Raw genomic sequence first — 15,937 nt, 5'->3', positions numbered from 1 at the left:
ATTCAGTTCAGAGACGGAGACAGAAGCAGCAACCCGAGCACCTGCCAAAACAGGTTGGGTTTTGTGCCTGGATTGTTTTAAGAGACACCAAAATACAAATGCAGTTAGTGCAAGCCATCTTGGAGGAAGGAAAAGGGACTCCATAGTCTATATGAGCATACTTTCAATGTAAATAACAGCTACAAGCTAAATTCAGGACCCCAGAACCAGTCATGTGTATACAGATGAAGACTTTTGATTACCTCCTTGATATTTAAGATGCATATGAAGTAGAACTTGGAGAGTGGCAAGTGAAGTTGTTCAGAGTGTTCATTTGAAGGATCAACAGGAACAATGTCTTGCTTGATAAGCCTTTCTGATTAGTCTAATATACATCTAATAATAACATTATTAAGGGACGTCCTGTCTCAAAGGCAGTACAGCTATTCACAGAACATACCAGAGGAAGGACCGACCAAAATGAGAGCTGATCAATGAACCTTTTGACAGGTCATCAGGAGCCTTCTCTAACCTACTAGACCATTCTCGAGTAATATCACACAGCAAGAGCACGGGCTTCATGGAGATAAACAGATCTCCATTCATGTTCTGTCATCCACACACCATTATCCTTCTTAAAATTTGTGGTTGCACACTGTTCCTCATCTTGCTCCACTCACATTCAGTCCAGCTTCATCTCTGGTAAAAGAAATACTGGTACAAGACCTTTAGCCTCTACTCTTTGCTCTGGTTTAGTCTTTGTGGTTCAGCAGAAGTTGTTGAGGAACAGGCACATCACAAGTTTGGGCATTCAGCTCTTCGCTTGAAGCTTTCGTTGTTTTCTGTTATCTGATCCTATAAGGATAATGGATGCAGAGTCTCCTCACTGCTCCCCTGGAAAGCTGAGCCTGACCTCACACTATCCTAGATGTTACACTTCCAGCTCCCTCATCTGTCACTCCTGATCAGCTCTTGGCAGCTTTTACTTGCTATAATATACTGCTAATTTCTCCGTTTTCAAAACTGACTTGATGTTCATCTTCCAGGACATGATGACAACTGCCCACAGCAGCAACCCAAGCAAGGAGCATTACAAACCACATGCAGAGGCCAGATCAAGTATGATGTGAACACACATCTGATTGAAGCTGTTAGGTGATTAGGACTGGACAAATCTCAAAGGGATTCTTAATTTCCATGGTGAAGAAATCACAGGCTTACACTTGTGTGGAAAAACAGGACAGTCATAATTCCTACAAAGGGATGAGTTCAAGTTGCAAAACCAAAGTACTTGAATGAGTGCTGCATAATACTACCTAATACATTTTCAAAAGAGTTTTAGGTCTTCAATACTATCTCTTTAAATAACTGTTCTACTTTTAACGGAATACTTTCTCTTATCAGTTTATTCGGGTACAAGATAGCAGCTTGGCTTGCAAGCCAGTTCCCATGAAGATAGTTAACACTTGCAGGATTCCTTTCTCCAACATCAGAACCAGCTAAATCCATTTATCCCACATGGAGTTGATAAGGGACAGCACATCTGCCCCTAAATTATTTTGCTGCTTTGGGCTGGTTCCATCATTGCTTGCAAGATATTTATAGGCAACAGTTCATTGGTATTAACTTGCCATTCAGCTTAAGGAACAACTTTACCCTGTACCTGTTTAAGTCCTTGCTTTGGTACTTGATGAGCAGAAAAAATATTGTTACCTTGATACAGGAGTATATATTAGTCCTAAGTATATGAAGCATCATACATATGGCTATTAAGAGCAGGGAAACAAAATCAAATGCCTATATCACATCCCTATAGTGAGGATCTGAGAACCTTCTATGAAGCCACCACAGAAGTGGGTAGAACACTCAGATGCACTTGGAGAACATTACAACATTTTCCACATCTTTTGCAACAAAGAGTAGTGACTCCAAACCAGTATTTTTAAGTGGCTTTTTGGGAGTTTTCTCACATTGGTTTGGAAGCATCACCAGTTGGTTGAGCAGGTTTATTGAACAGAAGGCTACAAAGATGGCAAAGGACAGTGAAATTAAACTATAATAAACTGGAAATACTTATTAATTGTTCCTGCTAGCAGGGTTAACTAGAGAAGGGAGTATATGTTTTTCAGGAAGACCTATAGATTGCAGCAGAGAATCAAAACCCAGGTCAGGGTCCTGTTGAAAGTTGCTATTCTTCATTTTGTTCTAGTGTTATAATAAGGGTGAGGATCACCTCACATGACTCTTCTTAAACAAAGTAAAGCTTGACAGCAGGTTTCAAATGTAAAAGCTGTTTAAGGAACACAAAGTGATCTCTCCAGAGCCCTTAAGGTGAAACATTTCATTGTCGTTGAAGCTTATTTGAATGAAAAGCATCACTTGCCCTTCTGGGCTGTTTTATTTCGGCAGCTGTGCTTCGTCATTCTACCTTTCAACTTAAAGCACCACCTTATGCAATAAACTAATGTGTTTACTGTTTGAACAGTCACCTGCCAGATTTTTGAAGAAGTAAGATTTGAAGAAATAGGTCCCTTCTAACTCAGGAGATTCTATGATTTAAGAATGCACAGTTAAGCATAATATTCCTTAAATATTTTAGGTTTTAAGAGCCTAAATTGAATTGACGTTTCTTAATGTTGCTTTGTGTAGTGGCCAAAATTTAACAGACAAAACAGGGGCACCACATCTGTTAATCTCATTTGAGTGAACTGCATTTATTATCCAGTAACAGTTTAAAGTTTGTTCTTCCAGTAGAAAATGCCTAAGTCAGACATATTTCCCCTATAAAAATATTTCCAATAGCTGGACTTTTGACCCATTAACTTATCTGGAGACATATATATCACCATATAGCAAAACATAGTCCAAAAGGTCACTTTCATTGTTTTAAACCTTTATGTTAAACCCCAAAGGTACTTCTATTTCTAAGCTGCAATTCCACATTTAAACAGCCTTAGCTGACACCCTCATTTTCAGTCAAGCAGCAGAGTTTAAGATAATTTAATTTGGTTAGTTAGAGGGTAAAAAAATTATTGGTTTACTAGGAAAAAAATGCCACAGGAAAAGAATTCATGCGATGTCTGCAAAGTTCTTCCTACTTATACACACTCAAGTTGGACTGTGCAGATAAACTGTTGGCTTGGAAAGCTTTCTAAGCTCACTTTCCACCACTCGTTATACGTGAAGTCTAGAGAAACAGGATGAATATAAAATGTGCAACTACATCCTGTATTCTCCTCAATGAAAGAATATTTGTCCTGTAACCACCAGCTTCAACCAGGCTTAAACCTTCGCTGGCATGGAGCACAAAACTCTGTAAATATAAAAGCCTTCAAAACATGGAACTGAAATGAGCATATACACAAGTCTCCCAGGTTTGGTATGAAATGTTAATTCCTACTGAAGGATAGTACAAAACAGACTCCAGTTTACTTTAGGGCAGGCATGGGGAAACTCACCCAGCCATCTGGGTAGGATCAGGAGTGACTTGATCCCAGATTTCTTTGCTGTAGGGAAAATACACACATACACACCTTCTCACGTGCTTGTTATTAAACACTTCCTACCATTTGCTGCAATTAAGTTAATTTCAGAAGTGTTGGCAGCCATACAATGAAATCCATCCTCCAAATCCCAAGAGATGGTGAACAGTGACACTTGTCTGTCACTTTGGATACATCTGCCATACACCGTAAATTAAACTGCGCACTTGATGAGAAAAGCCAGCCAGACTTCTAGGCTTTACCTGCTTAATCTGAAGTTTAAGTCTGTGTCTAACCTTCTACTTAGCAGTCTGGGGAGTGTAGATCTGACATTAAACTACAAGCCCAGGTAAAACCAATTTGTGATGTATTCAGTCATGTAAGCCTCCTATATTTTCAGTCTCTTATAAGGGTGACAGCATTATTACAAGTCAAAACCCTTTCAGATGCAAAAAGACACATTAGCTTAGCTTTAGTCTTACCTGCTTTCACCAAACAACTTATAGAGACACAGTTTGTTAATAAAGGAAAGTTCTGGGCTCGTGCTTTGTCAGACATAACAGAGCTGAGAAGTTTCCAGACTGGGCTTCCTGGTTTGCTCTCCAGTATTTAATAAGTTTCTTCAGTGAAAGCCAAGAATTGGCCAGCACTCTTATTATTTGAAAAGATATCACTATTACCCAGACAATTAAAAAGGAAGTTATTTAATCCCTACAACAACAGTGAGCAAGAAAATGAAGCATAACAGCAGCAGCATAACGACACCAGATAAGAATTAGAAAGGATGCTGGGCTGTCATTGAAGCAAAAAGAAGGAACTCATTTTTATTTAGTATTTGCCACTGGCAGGTTTCCACTCATTTTCCAAGTTACAGGTAGACGCAATGTTGGTGAACTGAATGCTCTTACTGGAGATAACATGTTGCTTTCATTATGCAAAATGGACAGTATATTGCACAGTAAAGATGTTATAAATGCATAGAAAAGTATTTACATGCATCAGCATTAGACTTTGCTCTTATTAGACAATATACCCTTGGTATTAAACCTTTGGGAACTATTACCAACACTGCTCCTAGAACATCTCTCTAGTTCAGATTTTTGTTTCAAATTCAAAGCAATTTTACCAAGAATGCTTGAGGCACGAAGCTGCACCTGCTTGTCCCATTTCCTAGAGGCAAGATCTCCAAATCATTTGGAATGCAGTAATTTTAAAGTCTTATTCCCTACTTAAAATTTGTCTTTCGTAAGCTACGGTGTATGTATTCAGTCTTAATACAATAATTGCTATGGAGGGATTTAAAGCTTTCTCTAGTAGGGATGTTTGCCCATGAGCCACTTACCAGCCTGTGGTTTTATCTGTTGAAAGCTTCGAAAACTTCAAATATCAGTGAAGATCATCAGGGGCATAACAACTACTAAATTCCCAGTAGGCAGAGTGAGGTTGTGATCCACAACCAAGGAAGCTTTAAGTTCATTGAAAGATCCTGTAACGAAGATATTTAGAAATACCTACATACACTCCTTACAGAGCCACCCAGACAGTGAGTCTGTTGACCAAAAGCTTCTGAAAGAGGCTGAAGTTGAGGGAACAGTGTAGCTATTATTGTCCCTATGATAAATTCCGGCATTCATTACAACCAGTTATTCAGTAACCAGCCTTAACACAGAACTGGAACTGATCTCTTGGAAAGAGCATTAATTCATGAGCGTGGTTAATGAGGAAAAGAAAGCTGTTAAGTACAGCTCAGGGAAATACTGTGCCATGTTGGGCTGCTGGATGAGTTGAAGTCTGGAGCCTGATGAACATGTACATTTAGCAGTTTTCAGTTATTGAGTACTTTAATTGTCTAAGTATCTTTCCATGCTTGTGCAGATATAGGAAGATGCAAAGAAATTTGGTCAAGGAGCACAGAGTCAAATTTATACCAATGATCCCTGAGACTCATTAGGTTTCACATACAGTGATATTAATTAGACCCAGCCATGAATGGGCTAAGAATACCCTGAGACACAGTAAGGATCTATCTTAAGTCATCACACCAAAGACTTTGACTTGCCCACAAGCATATCCTGCTGTTCCAAACTAGTAAAAGAATTATTAGCAATTAAATATCAAGCTTACTAGATGAATTAGTATCAATGGAAAACGCTAGCACAAGATGGGATGGGAACCCAAACCCTTTTATGTACAGCTACTGCACAGTGGAAAGGCCACTTATCTAGCACTTCAGTCCAGTTCATAGGATACAAAGAAGATTAGAGATCACAGTAGTACTGTAAGGTCAAAAGGTTTATTATTTTCCAAGAGCATCCTGAGTTGTCATGCAAGCTATCCAGAGTGACAGTCTGGAAGAGGACACATCTTACCCGGTTCAATGCCATTTTGGCGGTGGACAGAGATCTACTAACCATACATCTGTAAATTAAAGAGTTTTGAACAGATCACACAGAAGGCAACAAATTGGAACAGTGATTTGAAAGCAAAGCAGCAGAAAAAGCTCCAACCCCAAAGCCAGCGATGGCTGTAGAAACATGAAGGGTACAGATAATTGTCAAGTCACTTCCCTTTTCAGCCCATCGAAGGAGCGAAATTTTCTGACCTTTAGGCTGTGACAACCAATGTGAATGGCAGCTGGAGCTACAGAAGTGCTACGGTGCTGGAAACAATCAGGATAAGTCCCGCACTGAGACATGTAAGCCTTTTCCCTCTCTCCACCAAAGTTAGAAGCAGAACCAGAGCCAAGAAAAAGAACAAACCTACATCACAAGCTGATTCCCCCAGATCCACTTCAGACAGCAAACAGGGCATGTGCACTAGATGTGTTAGTGTTAAAGCAAGTTGTGCATTTGTTTTGGGTTATTTTTTCTGAACTCTTGGGATTTAGCTGGCCAACCACACTACTCTAAGGAGCAATAGTTCAGACTGTCAAATCGCTCCTCTGGGAGTACCCAGAGCCAGACTGCACAGGCCAGTTTGCTTGCTTAGATATTCCCCGTGTAAAATGGAAGCCGTATTTTTACCCTGCACCTTTTCCCTCCCCACAAAAGAAAAAATCCTGAAGCTCTTGTTACCAAGAAGCAAAAAAACCCCAGCACCAATGCTACTTTAATAGTTGATTCTGTTCTTCCTATTTGTAGTCCCACAATTGATAAGCAAGTTGTAGGTTAAGCAGCACTCAGAATAAGTATATTCTGGAAGACCACTTGCTGCATGTAAGTGATGATAGAAAATTAAGTGGCAAAGAAATCTGACTGTTCTGTAGTCATCGCTTGTTGTGTTAAGCCACTGGTTTCTGGATGTGGTCCAGGAAGACAGATCATATATTCAAGGACAAAATAAAGACGGTAAGAGTGACATGCAGTTGTGCTTTTGTAAAAGAACACTTTGGGTTCAGCCTCCAGTTAGATCATTTATTTATCTGGCACCAAAGGGTGATAATGGCTTGTTTTCAAGTCTCCAAAATAAATGAACTATGCTGCATGCAGAAGTAGTCCAGGCCAGCCAGCAGAGGATAGAAAATATGCAGGGTCAGCATAACACTGGTTTCAATTTCAGTTACGAAAACATTAGAGCTCTCATTTAAAACAAGATGAGGAAACTAAGTTCTCTCTCCACTCTACTAAAAGCGACAGCCTTGCTCTCCCCGGAACATCAATAAAATCCACCTCAGATATAGTTTAGCAAAACAATTTGAGGGTGTGCTTTCCTGCTGCTATTTACACACCAAGATTTTTAAAAGCATCTTCAGTCTATTCCTTAAGGCTCTTTGTTTACCTTCTACCCTTCTATACCATCATAAGTGTGTAGCAGCTATTGACTGACAATTTCAGTCTTGTAAGGAAAGCAGGTCTTGGTCCACTCCTGGAGCACCTCAGGTCCCCACATTAGTCTTCATATAACACTGCAAAATAGATGGCAAGTCAAACCTAAACTATCAAGCTGGCCAGGTGTTCTAAAGCTAAACAGACCAGTTTAATAGCCTATACCCTTCATAGATATGAGTCCTGAAAAGCAAGTCTTAAAACCCACTTAGAGCTGAGGAAGAGTTTTATTAGTTGTCCACGTTGTGGATACCAACACCCCATCATCTATATATTGAGATTCATGTTCAAGTGGACTATGAGCCAAACCAAGGTCAGAAGCAGCTCCTAAGCCAAACCAAATTGTTACCCAACAAAAGGCTTATGTCCTGATGCTTGCCAGAGTCGCTTGCCAAGAGCAAGTTTGATGAGAAAGCTGGCTACTTCTCCCAAGTTGTTTTAATGCAATATGCCAGCTGCAGTCTAAATGGCTTTACAGCACTTGTTGGAAATACCAGCACTAAGGGGCTTTAGTTGAGCTACCGTGTGCCAGGTTCCCTAAGATGGCAGTTCACAGCACACAAACCACCTTAATTCAGCCACTGCGGAGCTCCAAATCCTCTGCTGAGGTGCCAAAAACTCAGCTTAAACTTGAGGCAAATTCAGTCTCCAGCAACTCTATCAGGTCTAGATTTAATAGTATGAACTCAGCTCTTTTTCATGCAGAGTATCTTGTTCCACTCTGAAAGGAGTGAACTGTGATACACAAGCATAACAGAATAACCAGTTTATTCAAGACAGCGATAACTACTCAGCACGAGGATTCAAAAGACCCTTTAGTCCCAGCTGGAGGATACAAGATCCTTTACCAGCACAAATTTTGGGCGGTTACCCTGAGTAGGGCTGTGACCCAAATGCAAGATGTGTGGGTTACTGATAAGCTGCTGACCTTAAAACAGTCACCTGACGAGCAGCAGCTTATTGAAAGCATGTAAAGTCTTCAGTCCACAGCACAGAGCTCCACAGTTTAAGTGTCTGCTCCCAGGCTTGGTTTTTGGGCTGTCCAGGATCTCCTGTCTGGAAGGTGACTCTCAAACAAACACCAGCTGCATCAAGCTACACACACAGTGTCACTCATCCCAACAACCAACATTCTGCTTCAACTGTCTGGCAACTGGATTTGCCCAAATAATTTGTATTTTCTGCTTCTGTATGGTGACTTCAACACACGGCTCTGATAGAAAGATGATTGGACTTGTTAAAGCAGCTACTGGGCAGAATAATGCTCTGCTTAGGAAAAGTATTCCGGTGTTTCAGACACAACAGTTTAGCACTGGTGTATGAACCGAGTGACAAGCATTGCACTCTGTATTCCCCAAGTTAACCACCCTGCTGAAGGGAAGCTGTTTAGTAGGGCTGCAAGTTGAAGGACCAGGAGCTCTAGGAGAATAGTTAGCAAATAAGTTAAGCCTTCTTTAATGTAAACAGCTGCACATAGGGTTATGCCACTTGTCAGCGCAGTTTTGTGAATCTTATGCCTACAGCTGGAATAGGTCACAGCCAGGGACCTTGCAAGTATTGCAAGTAAAGGGGAGTGACTCTTGCAAAACTCAAACACAGCACAAAACAGTTCATATTACCAGTTACTCCGCAAGCTGCCAAATCCTCCCCCTCCACTACATGACAGCCTCATCACTTCCATAGCAGCTCTCCTGGCAGATCAACTGGAAAGCCCCACTTCAACTCCAGTAGCTTTGCTTTTACACTGACCCCCACATTAAAGTCAGTCTGAAGTGACGCCTGTTTTTATGTCAAGCATGACACCACTGCACATGCACTGTTGCTCAACACACACTGCTCAATCGCTTGGTGCAAGTATTTCAGGGCAGCTTCTGCTGTGAGGGGTAACAGCAGAGGTACAGGCTGCTAGTTCAGCTCAAAGAGAACTGCCAGCTGCAGCTTTTGTGGTCAGTGAGAAAGGATTTCACTGGTTTTGCCTAACGTGCAAATAGAGGTGCTCACATACAGTGGGTGAAACTGGATGCCTGCTCAACGAATTGAAGCTTGAAGCTATGAACAGTAGAATATTACAGGCAGAGTTTACAGATTACACTAGACAAGATCAAATGCTACAGGGTAAGGGAACTATTTATTGCTTAAATCAGTGTCTGCTCAAAGTATAGAAGTGTTACATGCAACTGTATTCACAACTGCAGGCATTATCCAGCAGCTTGTGGGTCATTTCTGCCATCAGCTTCCCACCTGGGCATTTATAAGATGCCACTCAAACCTTAAGCATCTTTTCTAATTTGGCAAAACATTTTGACTTCAAGGAGGTTTTAGGTTTTTTTTCCAGACATTAAATGCAGTTTCACTCGTGAAATACTCTGCAGATGCCATCCAATGTTAGTATTCTCAAAGCTTTTAGAAACAATCCATTTAAAACAAGTTTATATAGGGACAGAGGCAGAGTCCACACATTCCAGCCTTGGCACACAAGCAGAGCAATATTAACTTATCAAGAGCTAACTTTCCAGCTGTCAGTGAATCCAGGACTGGAGAGAGTTTAAAGGTAATTAATTAACCTCTGAGGTCACAGCCTTGTGAGATGGCTCCAAATTCAGCCTGCTTCCTCTAAGCTGCTCAGAGCCTGTATTTCCCCATGGCAGAACAAAGGCAGTTGCTTCAGAAAGCCCCTCAATTAGGCTACACATTTGCTTCAGTGTGAAAAATTAAGGTGACATGTACTTAGACCTACATATATTGTTTCAGTTGGAGTTACACTGTGCATTGTTGGAAGCCATGTAAATACTCCCCTTGTGTTGCCACACTGAAAAGGCACATGAAGAACATTGTATTTCAGTCATGGCATGACAAGAAGGAGCAGCAAGTTCACCAGCTATTTCAGTCTTCTAACCACCTTCTCACCACTAATAAAGGACACTTCCAGCAGAAGACATCCTCCCTTAGCTTAAGGCATTACAACCCAAGTGTATTTAAAACAGACAGAACTGCTGAGATACATTTTAGCTTTGAGGGAGAGGATTACTTTCTATTGCAAGCAGCCCTCACAGCATCCAAACAAGATCATGTCAGCAGATACTGCTCATTCCTTTCACAAACTCCCAGGGAGCAGCAGGTTCCAGCAGGAATTAACACACATTACGCAAGAGGGTTATCTATAGAACCATACGTTTTCAATTTTACTGAAGATGCCTCAGTCATACATAATTAAGTGCAAGAACTGCTATAATTTACTTGCTCAGAGGCATGAGCCAACACATGTAAACTGGCCTCTGATATTACAAATCCCCAACCAAAATAGAAGCCGTTTCACTGATCCCATCCATTACATCATGGAAATTGCTATTTTGTCATGAAAACTCCCTTAAATACCCCATTTAATCTCATTAGTACAGGAATGAAGCTCTCACTTCCAAGATAGCAGCTGCCACTACCTTTGACAGACACAAGAACTCATCGATGTTTTCAGATGCCTTGGAGACTGCAGGATGCAGTTTTAAGAGCTTAAGGTAGTCTCAGCTTTTCAAACTTACAGTTAAAGGTATTCTGGAAGCATTTATAGCGTATTTATATTATAGATGATACAGATAGTCTATATAATATATAGATTATATTATAGATATTTATATTATAGACTAAATATATCTATTATATATAAATGCCTTAATCTTTTGTCTGAAACCCCTTTCCTTTTTTAGGAAAGGAAAAATGAGGCCCACTGAATATTTCATCAATCCAGTATAATCATCAAAACAAGTGAGGAAGACCTTATCCTTTGCAATACTGGTGTGAGGGATGAAGACATGCACAAATTATGTCACCGCAATCACATCAGCAACCACTTCTGCTAGATAGGTACAAAAAACCCTGGGAGGGAGGCAGAAGGTATACACCAGCTTGCCTTCTTGGAGTTTGAGCACCTGCTCAAGCATATTTCATTAAATATTTTATAGTAGGGTCTGATTGAGGCAGTGGAACATGACACAGATCATACTGGAGCAGTTTTTACAGAGCAGTAGGGATACATGCTCTAACAGCGCATTTTCTTCTCAGGAAACTGCAGTGTTGTGAGGATATCTGTGCTCCGCACTTCCAGTGCTGCCGATTCCTGTGGGTCCATGCCTTATACCATCTCTCCTTTCCTGAAGGAGAAATCACCTCCTCTATCCAACATTCAACATCCTGCAATATCTTTCCCATCCTTTCCCATTTGTAATTCACTGCATTAGTCAAGCTCTAACAACATTGATTCACTCACTGCACCCAGAGCCTTTGGCCAGAGCTTTCCCTCCCCTCCTTTTTTCCTCTATACACACCAGAGACCAGTCACTACAACAGAAAAGTGCCCCATGGGGACAGTATTTTTCAAGGTCAAACAGCTTCAACACCTGCTAAAGGTACTAAAAAAGGGGCACCTTAGGGCTGCACAGCACTGATAATGTTATCTTAAGGAAAACTGCAGCTTTCACCGGAGGTTTAAGAATTAAGTGCTAAGAAATTTCTTCCCTCAGTCCACTCCCACCATCATAGGTGAGGCCAGACTCAACTGTTTTATGGTAAAGCACTGAGATCAGGTTACAGATTAAGTGTCATATTATTCAAATGGCAGACTAGTGAAGTTTAATAGTCTGAAAAGCAACAGGTATTTTCATCTTTGTCCCTTTGTCAAGTCCCCTTCCAGCAGACTCACCACCCATTATAAACCCAAAGGAGCACTTGGCCACCTTCTCATCCCATCTCCAGCTCATTAGGACTATCACAGACATTCTAATTGAGCCTCTCCAACCTCATCCTGCCATTCATTCCTCACCCCTTCCCAGCCTCTGCAGCTCCACATCTCCTTTAGCCCAAGCCCTCACCATGGAGCTCAACCCTTTCCAATTTCCATCACTGCAGCCCCATGTCTCCTCACCTCAGTCTCCTGATTTCTGATCCCTCTCCCCCCTCTGCAGCCTCACATCTCCCTCACCCTAAAGCTCCTCAACCCCTCCCCATCTTTACAGCTCTGCACACCCCTTAACCCAAAGCTCCTCCTCCCTTTTTCTCACCTCTCCAGTCCCATAATTCCTTCACCCAAAAGCATCTCAGCCCTTCCTCACCTTCAGTCCCACCCACATCTCCCCAACCCTTCCTCACCTCCACCAGGCTCTCAACCCAAACCCTTCCTCACCTTCACCCCAAACCCTTCCCATCTTCATCAGCCCCTCCGCCTCGACCCCAAGCCCTTTCCCCACCTTCACCCCAAACCCTCATCTCCCTCACTGCAAATCTTTCCTCACCTTCACCATCTTCACCAACCCCTTCCTCACCTTCACCCCAAACTCTTCCTTAGCTTCACCAGTCCCTCACCACCCTCACCCCAAACTCTTCCTCACCTTCACCAGCCCCTCATCCCCCTCACAAAAACTCTTCCTCACCTTCACCAGCCCCTCATCCCAAACCCTTCCTCACCTTCACCCCAAATGCTTCCCTATGCTCTCTTCTCCCTCACCCCAAACCCTTCCTCACCTTCACCAGCCCCTCAACCCAAACCCTTCCTCACTTCCACCCCCAACCCTTCTCACCTCCACCAACTCCTCCTCCCCTTCACCAGCCCCTCATCCCCCTCACCCCAAACCCTTCCTCTCCTTCACCAGCCCCTCATCCCCCTCACACAAAATCCTTCTTCACCTTCACCAGCCCCTCATCTCCCTCACCCCAAACCCTTTGCCATCTTCACCAGCCTCTCATTTCCCCTATGCAAGCCCTTCCTCACTCTTCCCCTAAAACCTTCCTCAGCCCAAACCCTTCCTCACCTTCCCCAGCCCCTCACCCCAAACCCTTCCTCACCTTCCCCAGCCCCTCACCCCAAACCCTTCCTCACCTTCCCCAGCCCCTCACCTTCCTCACCTCAAACCCTCGCCCAAGAGCTCCCCAACCGCTCCTTACCTCCCCACCCCCCTCCTCACTCCACACAGCCCAACCGCCCCCTGAGGCCCAACCGCCCCCCGAGGCCCCTCACCCGCTGCTCCCCTTACCTGCCCCCGGGTCTCCCCCTGCACCCGGGACCTGCTCCGTGCGGCGTGGGTGGGGGGAGGCGGCGGTGCCGACGGGGAGGGTGGGGGGGGAGGAGGAAGGAGCGAGGTCACTCACGGCGGCACGAGCGCGGCGGGGACACCGGCACCAGCGGCCGCTTTATACTGGGCTCCTCGGAAACCGTCTCCCGCTTCCGCTTCCGCCCCCTCCCCGCGCCGGGGGTCATGAATATGCAGTGAGGGGGCGTGGCTTGGAGGAGGGGAGGGGGGGAGGCGGCGGGCAGGGGGTGTTGCCAGGGCGACGGGCGGACGGGCTACGGGGCTGCCCGGGGCTCGGCCCAGGGGCGGGGGCGATCGCACCTGAGGGGAGCGGGGGGGCGGGGTGTGGGGGGACAGGTGTAGCAGCCGCTCCCGCTGCTCGGGGGGATGACGAGCCCTTCGGCACCTTCCCAAGGCTGTTCCTGTGTGTAAAGGGAGATCAGTATAAGTCCAGTATAAGTTGGGGAGCGACCTGCTGGAGAGCAGTGTAGGGGAAAGAGACCTAGGGGTCCTGGGGGACAGCAGGGTGAGCATGAGCCAGCACTGGGTCCTTGTGGCCAGGAAGCCAATGGTACCTGGAGTGGGTTAGAAGGGGGTGGTCAGTAGGTCAGAGAGGTTCTCCTGCCCCTCTGCTCTGCCCTGGGGAGACCACACCTGGAATCTTGTGTCCAGTTGTGGCCCCTCAGTTCCAGCAGGACAGGGAACTGCTGCAGAGAGTCCAGCGCAGGGCAACAAAGATGCTGAAGGGAGTGGAGCATCTCCCGTGTGAGGAAAGGCTGAGGGAGCTGGGGCTCTGGAGCTGGACAAGAGGACACTGAGGGGTGACCTCATTCATGGTTACAGATATAGAAAGGGTGAGTGTCAGGAGGATGGAGCCAGGCTCTTCTCGGTGACAACCAGTGATAGGATAAGTGGCAATGGGTACAAACTGGAACACAAGAGGTTCCACTTAAATATGAGAAGCAACTTCTTCCTGGTGAGGGTGGCAGAGCCTGGCCCAGGCTGCCCAGGGAGGTTGTGGAGTCTCCTTCTGTGCAGACATTCCAACCCGCCTGGACACCTTCCTGTGTAACCTCATCTGGGTGTTCCTGCTCCATGGGGGGATTGCACTGGATGAGCTTTCCAGGGCCCTTCTGATCCCTGATACTCTGTGATTCTGTGATCGCTGAGTGTCCGAGTGGTGACCTGGGGGTGATTGGAGGCCGCCACCTCACCTGCCCCTTCAGAGATAAAAGTGTATTTTCCACAGAAACACGGCACAGAGCCCCTCTCCCCTCTCAGAAAAAGTTCCGCAAAGCTCCAAACAAATCGGAAAGTGCAGGTCCCTATCTGAGATACTGCAAACACGCCAGCCTGAAATTGTCAAAATTTTTCCTTCATCGGGAGGAAAAATAACACCTTTTCCATAGGTTTGGCCATGCGTGAGGTGTCATCCCACTTCTCCACTTTAAGAGCATCTCACACGCCAGACCAAGGGTGCGATTAAGCGTTTGTCATGTTTACAACGTACAGCACTCAATATACAACACGCAGCGACCACCGGGAAATCTAAACGCTTGGCAGCCACAGTCCTGCTGTGTCGGGAGCACCCCCTGCAAATTCGCCATCAAACACCGTATTGTGTATGCTTTTTTTATTCCCAATTACATTTCATAATTGCGCTGATTGCGTTGGGCAGGGCAGCGTAATATTTAATGTTCGTTACTTACATAAACCGGGGATGCATAAAGTAGCGTGTGAGCGGCATGTAAAAATGCACGTTACTTGCATAAGCGTAATTGCTTTTTGTTTCTCGGCACGCCGTTAAGTATATATATTCCAAAACAATTGTTTTTTATTGTGAACTTCTTTCTCTGCAGCTCATGAATAAATAAACCACGAAGCATACCAGGCTGCAGAAAAAGGAAAACCACAGAAGGCAAAGTGGAATAACTGTGCACGTCTATGTGCTGTTAAAAAGCTTGAGACTACCAAAAATACCATGATTGCGGGCCCTAAAGAAACAGAAAAACTAAAATCTTTTATTCTAGAATGCTGTTATCAATAGATATTTATTTTTAGGCTAATTCAGACCAAGGACTGAAAAGCATGCGTGACCATGGTTATGCACAGCTCACTAAATTAACAACCCTTTGGTGAGGATTCCCAAATTCTCTTTGAATAATGATGGAGTTTTTGATGTTTAAAAATACTGTAACAACATTGCTTGCTTTTTGAAAAAAAAAAAAGTCACAAAATAATTATCTTAATTAGCCAAAAGATAAAGATAAAGTTACAGTACTGACAACAACCCAGTGTAACACCTACTCTTGGCAGCAAAACAACATCCATTATATCACTACGGAATGTATGCAGTATAATTTAATAAAACATTCAAGTTTATTCCATAGAAGAAACAAAATATACCGATGTTTATAGTAGTAGAAAAGTCAGAGAAAAGGCTTCAGTGGAAATTATATGAGACCCTAACACAACTGAGATCACTAAGCAGGAGTCTCAAAGTGCAGGTGTAGTTACAACCTCTAAATTATGCTTCTTGTTACCCATAAATTTGTGTCAACCTGACATTTTGGCACTTTGTTTTAAAATAACTGGA

The 15,937-nt window shown here is 43.8% G+C and overlaps 1 protein-coding gene across 2 annotated transcripts in view; it reads right to left on the bottom strand.

The window, feature by feature from the left end:
- The window catches only part of SLC45A4 (solute carrier family 45 member 4), a 66,217-nt gene extending 52,851 nt beyond the window's left edge, over positions 1-13,366 (bottom strand). For both annotated transcript variants that reach the window (XM_080340379.1, XM_080340380.1), the window contains exon 1: positions 13,306-13,366. The gene's annotated coding sequence lies outside the window, so the exon portion shown is untranslated. The remainder of the gene's footprint in view (positions 1-13,305) is intronic.
- Between the last annotated feature and the right edge of the window lie 2,571 nt (positions 13,367-15,937).

Source organism: Nesoenas mayeri, assembly GCF_963082525.1.
Source record: "Nesoenas mayeri genome assembly, chromosome: 2".
Taxonomy (NCBI): Eukaryota; Metazoa; Chordata; class Aves; order Columbiformes; family Columbidae; genus Nesoenas; species Nesoenas mayeri.
Note: the sequence above shows the minus strand (reverse complement) of the source record. Positions and strands in the feature narration are given on the sequence as shown.